We start from the raw sequence: 7408 nt of genomic DNA on the forward strand, positions 1-7408 counted from the left end.
GGTAGTAATCGTATCAACGAGATCTCTGGAGAAGGCTTGTACATTCGTTATTGTGTAATCTTGATACCATTTTGATATACAATTAATAAAGTGGTCATGCAAGCCATATGGAATATTCATTTTCCGTCTCTGATGTCTATTAGGTACATCACACTGTACCTCATAGGAATCAGAAACTGCATAGTGATCACTAACTAAGTGATTTACCAACGAACATTCCATCCTATCTTGCACAAGGTTTCTACCCATTACATAATCAAGTCTGCCTCCCAATAAATGAGTTTGGGTATCCGTAGTATACACGTTTAATCTGTTGTCATAAACATATTTGATAAATTTGCATCCATTATCGTTGTTAGTAATGTCTCCCAGCGTAATATGTCTAGCATTAAAATCTCCCATGTATATTGTCCCATGATTGTCTAGATCTGGGAACAATATTACATTGAGTTTCTGGCTTCTGGCATATACGTTGAGGAATGAAAAGTGGCCTGCTGTAGTTTGTACATGAAAGTGATGGTACTGTGTGTGTACATTGTGTGACGTGCTCACAAGAATGTGCGGTAAATCACTTCTGATGTATGTTAATAGGCCTGTGGCGTTACTGTTATTATAGGAAGCATACCCTCTGATCTTTGGTGGGGTTTTGTTTATCATATTGGACGTGTAGGGCTCCTGTAAAGCAATTATATCTATGTTGTTACTGGTAACATATGCAATTTGGTCATTCAGTCTTTTGTTGATGCTACGAATGTTCCAACTGAGAAACCTAATGGTCCTTGTGTCAACAGCATCCATCGTCTTGGTGTTGTTCCTCCCTGGGACTGGTGGTCCCATTGTTCTTGTCCCACTTACACAAAGTGTCAATAAGTGACTCTACGACGTAAAGAGCCACACCAACCTGGCGTTTGGTGTCGTCAGGAACATCTGGTGACATCATCAGTTTCTTGATCACTGAGCAACTCGGGATGGTCCGCGAGTGAATGCTCTCTGTAAGTCGTATGGCATAATTACTGTCACGCAGAATATTATCTTTTTCATTCTCGTACTTGGCTTGAGCGCGTTCCTTAAGGTCATGAATCATTTTAAAATATGTTGATGCAGGTCGACTTCCTTTTCCAGTTAATGTTTCTGTGTCACTATCACTGCTGTCATCCCTGAGTTGACTGACGACGTCGCTGCCACCGCCTCTGTTGTCGCCGCTGCTGCCGCCGCTGCTGCTGCTGCTGCTGCCGCCGCCGCTGCTGCTGCTGCTGCCGCCGCCGCCGCCGCCGCCGCCATCACCACCACCACAGGAACCTTTACCAGCGCGGGCCACGGCTCTTACACAGCTGCATGGAGGCTGCTGTATCTCTTGTGAAGGAGCCCGACGTAGCGTCTGTATAATTTCAGTCAGTTCTGCTACCTGTGCTTGCAAGGTTGCCAACTGTCCATTAACTGTTGTCTCAGGCTGTTGTGTGTTGTCAGAGGCGCTGCTGGTACTGTTACCGTTATGGGGTGGGTCAACAGTACTAGAGCCGGCATCAGTAGACACTTGTTGTGTCTCGGGCACTTGCCTCCTTGTGCCAAGGGAGGCTGGCCGTTTGGTACAGTCTGAGTGCCAGATGGTGACTCCTTCCGTACCACATCTGAAACACTTCAGCGGCGGTTTAGACGGAGCCACAGATTCAGGATGTTGCCCTGCTTCTGTTGCAGTGTTCTGTTGCTCCTGCTTCTGTTGCAGTGTTCTGTTGCTCCCGTTCCTGCTTTCTTTGGGCTCTGGTCTTCTTATACTGACAGTCCTTCAGTGGGTGAGGACCGGAACAGAGAGCACACTTGGGTGTGGGGCACAAGCAGTACTTAGCTATGTGGCCACTGCCACAGCACTCGTAACACTCCACAGGGTTCGGCTCCCACACCCTGAACGTGCTGGGGGGCGCATACAACCCACCAAACCAATACTGGTCAGGTGGCGGATCAGGCTTTATCCAGACTATGACTATTTGATCAGTAGGCTTACCATTCTTGGTCAATCTTCGTGCTCTGTGTACCCCGTCTAATTCATAGGCCCACTCTAGTGGATACCTGTGACTGTACCTGTAGACTAGGTATTCAACCATCTTCTTGTTCCGTGTTGGATTATCTAGAGGGGAGAGCTTTACATCACCTATTTTCCCTTGTAGAAGAGCCTCCACAACCTGCTGCTTCTCTCTTGAAACATACACACATGGGGAGTTGACATGTGGACGTAGCACGCCTGCAGAGCCAGGTGGGTACTCCTCGCTCAGTTTCTTACTCCACACAATCCTGTCCGCCACACTCGTGCCTTTAGGGAAGGTCAGACGTGTGTACTCGCTCCTTGGTGCTATCGGACGCCTTCCACCCTGTTGTTCACCAGGCTTCTGTTTCCCTTGTTTCCTTCTCTGGCTCTTACTTACCACCGCCTCAAACCCATCATTGGGTGGTGGGGTGACAGTGTCACTGGTCACGGTAGGGGAGAGCCCTGAAGGTCCAGCAGCTACCTCCTCCATACCTGCTTCTTCAGGCGGCATTAATTGTTGCTCTAACCTCGTCCGATACCTGGTTAATACCATTTATAACCATGTGCTGATGAATAACATGACAAATGGCAGGGCAAGCAGCATGTCTTACCAGTCATCAGCGCCAACAGTCATAAACCTGTTCTGAGGGGTAGGGCACTCTGTGGGTCTGAGAGTGCTCAGACCACTTGGATAAACACTTGGATATTCCTCTTGGTTGGTTGGGACTCGCGGAGGTTAACCCTCAGTGACTTATTCTCCTATGTGTGGACAGAATGTCCCCTAAGACAGCCTAACCCTGCTACATGGGTGAACAGATGCCCAGATCAAGTGGCCCCCCAGATTTTACAGATAACCGCATGGGCCACGGGACCGTTCCACTTGACCTGTTGAAATGGCGAAATGAGAAGAATAAGAGAAAGTGGGGAAGATAAGTCTTATAACTAGGAATGTACAGTTGCTCTGTACAAAGCTGGCATCATTGTAGTGTTGGCGGCTGTCAACCTCCCGCCAGGGAAGGGATAGGGGGGACCGTTGGGTCAGCGCTCTAACCGCAAGGGTCAGAGGTCCGTGGGGGTCAGATTACGATCCCACAACTCTCCTTGCTGTTTGTTGCCTGAAGCTGTAGATGCCCTGTGGTTCTTGCTAGAGTCTTACAGTGAGTCCCAGGTACACTGTACAGGTGATGCTGTGTTATTAGCACCAGCAATGCATCAAACACAAATGTTTGGAAGGCTTCCCCTAACGGAGCGGAGGGGGCAGGCTAGCCTGCCTCCAAGCCTCAGGCGCCACTCCCTAGTTCACTCTAGGGTTCCCTTGATACTAGTGACTTATGCAACAGTGTTGGAACACTCAGCAGCACAGTAGTATTGTGACGATACCGCCCCGGCGATCACAGCACAAGGTTGGGGACGAGGGACTTAACCCAAAGAGGGAGAGGAGGCGCGCACATCCTCTCAGCTCAAGGCCTGGGGTGGGAGTGCGTGAAGGCATTGAGTAGATCCAGACAACACATGAATTTCAAGCTAAACTTTCTAATATGCTGCACTCACCTGAGGTCTATAGAAGAAGAACAAAATCTGATTATGTATTTTGGTTCTACAAGGTAGCCAACTCCATCAAAATATTAAATATGTACCCAACTCAATTAATGATTAATCAACCAATTGCTCCATGGGATAACTGGGATCTATCAGTTGATTTTGTAAATGCGCCCAAGAAAGATTTTGTGCACTCTACATTATTAAAAGAGTTAACACTGAAAAGCATCACTGAAAGTACTCAGAGTATGGGTAACGATGTGTATCAGTGCTATACCGACGGCTCTGTAGAAGAAGGTGGACGATGTACCGGATGTGTATGCAATATATTTGAACAATCTTCTCTCGTACATACAGCAATGAAGCGCGTCAATGACTGGGCAAGTACAACTCAAACCGAACTTGCAGGCATATACCTTGCCACTGAATTTTTAAAAGACAAACGCAGTGGACTTATATACTGTGACTCGCAGAGTGCACTCCTGGCATTGAACGCACATAGTAGTGACACTCATAAAATAGTCAGTGATATTCGAATGAATGTTTTAGCTGCCAAAGAAAACAGATTTGAAATTAAATTCCTATGGATATCATCACATGTTGGCATCTCAAGGCATGACACTGTTGATATGCTTGCAAAGACAGCCTGTAGAAAACCAGTGGTAGAAATTGATATGGGTGTTTCATTAGCAGTGACAAAGAGAATACTTAAACAAATATCTAATGAAGATCTCACCGACCTAACAAATTCACAGAGACCTGAAAGTTGTAGCATTAAATATTATGATAGATATCGTGAGGAGAAATTCACATATGGGACTAATAGAACAAGAACCCGGCAATGTGATGTTATAGTGGCCAGAATTCGCCTGGGATATAGACGTATCTGGCAGCTTTCTCAAAACCCAAATGTCGAGTACACAATGTGTCAACTTTGTGAAAGAGAAAACATGCACTCCCTTGAACATTATATTGTTCCATACTGTTTGACTTTCGCCCTCCTGGGCTGAGGTATGCTGAACTGTGTAATTACTATATGAGTACTGGAACACTTGATGATATATTGGACTTGTATCGAAGATTGACCATGTAATGTATCATTTATACAATGAATGTATGTATGTGATGTAACTATATAACCTGAGCTTGTAAAAGCACCTTAATCACCTTCAGTGATTAAGTGCTTAGTTGCACACTAGTCTCTCTGTCAGCTATCTCACCCTGTCAGAGTAAAAAGAGACAAATGTATGTGAATGCATGTGTGTATATATGCATGTATATATGTATATGTACGTATATATGTGTGTGTATGTATATATATGTGTATAAAGTACATATGGAAGCTGATCAGAACTGCATTTCACCTGTGTAAATGCACATTGATGACACTTCGAACACTTTATGTAGGGCATACGTAAATCTGTGTATCTATGTATTTACGTATGTAGGTTAGCTTAACATTTTAAAAGTACTGAATCACCTTCTGTGGTTGATTGTTCAATAAATCCCTGAACTATATGTTTAACTGATCTCTAACCCTGTCGATGGAGGACAGAAGAAAATATGTATATATGCTGGTTAGCATTGTAAATGTGTGGCCACGTTTGTGGTAAAAAATAATAATAATAATAAAAACTCCCTGCAGTACCTTAAGTCTTACCTTACTGACAGGCTACAATATGTTTCTGTGAATAATTCAATTTCTCTCACTCTACCCATCAACATTGGAGTTCCCCAGGGCAGCATACTTGGCCCTCTCCTCTTTCTAAATAAATAAATAAATAAATAAATAAATTTGTATTCAGGTAAGGTTCATACATACACGGTAAAATACAAAGTTGATGGATGTAGTAAAAGTGTTATTATATTATTGTACCCGGATGGATGCTCGCTTGACTGTTTCGTTTTGATGCTCGCTTGACTGTTTTGTTGTTGTGAGATCAGCTGTGTCGTGCCTGTGTACAGGTTAGTTTATGTTCACTCCTAGTTTAATTTCTATTTGTTCTAGCGTTAGTCATGTGTAGTTTGATTATATTATATATCTTAAGCACTGTTAAATTAGGCTTTATAAGTTTATTTATTTATTTATTTATTTATTTATTTATTTATTTATTTATATATATACAAGAAGGTATATTGGGTTTGTGAGGATACATAGCATGGTGTTAACATTCTTGTAAAGCCACTAGTACGCGCAGCGTTTCGGGCAGGTCCTTAATATAACAGATAATTTTAACTAGGTAAATTCTAGCAAAATTTATAAAATGATAACAGATACATTGCAAGAAAAAAAGAGATGAGAGAGATTAGTAAGTATACTAAAGCACATTGACAGCTCAGATTGATTGCATTGACAGCTTGATTGGTAATTTAACAAAGATTGATAGGCACAATATAGCATATTGACAGCACATACAAGAAGACAGCAATGAACACAATGGTAAAGTTGTTTGGATTAGGTACATCAAGATTGGGAGATTGGGTAACACTAGATACAGAGCAAGTTTAAAGCTCAGTGTAGGAAACTATGATCGAAGATGAAATTAGGTCCTTTTCAAATCAAATCAAATCAAAATCAAAATGTTTATTTAGGTAAGGTACATACATAAAAGAGATTTTACAAAGAGTGGTGGATTTATAGATAGGGCTAGTACATACAATGCCTAAAGCCACTATTACGCAAAGCGTTTCGGGCATAAAAAACTTACATGACTAAAGCTTAATACTAATTGAGCATAAAGAGTAAAATAAAAACATGGAATGAAAACATAGCTGAAAAAGCAGCACAAATACAATTCTGTCGACAAACAGCGCTCTTTTAAAAAAAACAGACATTGGATGACAATATACAAGTAATATAATATACAAGTAATGTATATTATATGGCTTGTGTTTATTGCAGGATGTAACTGTACTGTCATTATTTGTTCAATAAAGCCACATGTCTGGCAATGCTTCTCCTTTACCTCAATTTATTGAACAAATAATTCAGCCAGTGAACATGGAGCGGTTACTACGGCCCGAGCGGTTTGCTACTGACCCAAACGCCACCAACGCCGCTCAGGAATGGCGTCACTGGCTCCAGACGTTCCAAAACTTCACTCTAGCAGTAGAAGAAAATACTCTCACCGTGGACAAGCTGCGTCTCTTAATAAACTACGTTGCTCCACGCGTGTTCGACTACATAGCTGACTGCACTACGTATGATGCTGCTGAAAAATCCCTAACTGATTGTGAAGCCCAAGAATGAAGTATTCGCAAAGTCTGTACTTGCAACACGACGCCAAGAACCCGGTGAGTCGCTTGATCAGTTTCTTCAGGCTTTAAAGTTATTAGCTAAAGATTGCCAGTTCAAAGCAGTGACTGCTGTAGAAGCCTGTGATAACTATGTGAGAGATGCTATGATTAATGGGCTAGGTTCTGCCACAATAAGGCAGCGCTTACTTGAAAATAAAACTTTAGACTTACGGTCAACCTTTGACCAGGCTTGCACTCTAGAAACGGCACAGAAACTTTCTGCCTCTTATGCTCAGCCAGGGGCTACAAATGCTGCCATGGCACTCTCATTAGACGTGGAGGACTTAGGAGGACAAGAAAGTGTAGAAGAAAAGGTTGACACAGTTTCTGCAGCTACAACTAGTGGTTTAAAGTGCTTCTTTTGTGGTTACACTCGACATCCTCGCAGTCGATGTCCAACTAGAGAGGCTCTGTGTAGCAATTGCAAGAAAAAGGGTCATTATGCTAAGGTCTGCCGATCTCTGAAACAGACTAACAGCGCTACAAACACCCAACATTCCGCTGCTATGTTCGCTACTTTAGCTGGGACTTCGCCCTCATGTCTCAATAAAT

The sequence above is a fragment of the Procambarus clarkii genome, chromosome 20 (assembly GCF_040958095.1).
Source record: "Procambarus clarkii isolate CNS0578487 chromosome 20, FALCON_Pclarkii_2.0, whole genome shotgun sequence".
Classification (NCBI taxonomy): Eukaryota; Metazoa; Arthropoda; class Malacostraca; order Decapoda; family Cambaridae; genus Procambarus; species Procambarus clarkii.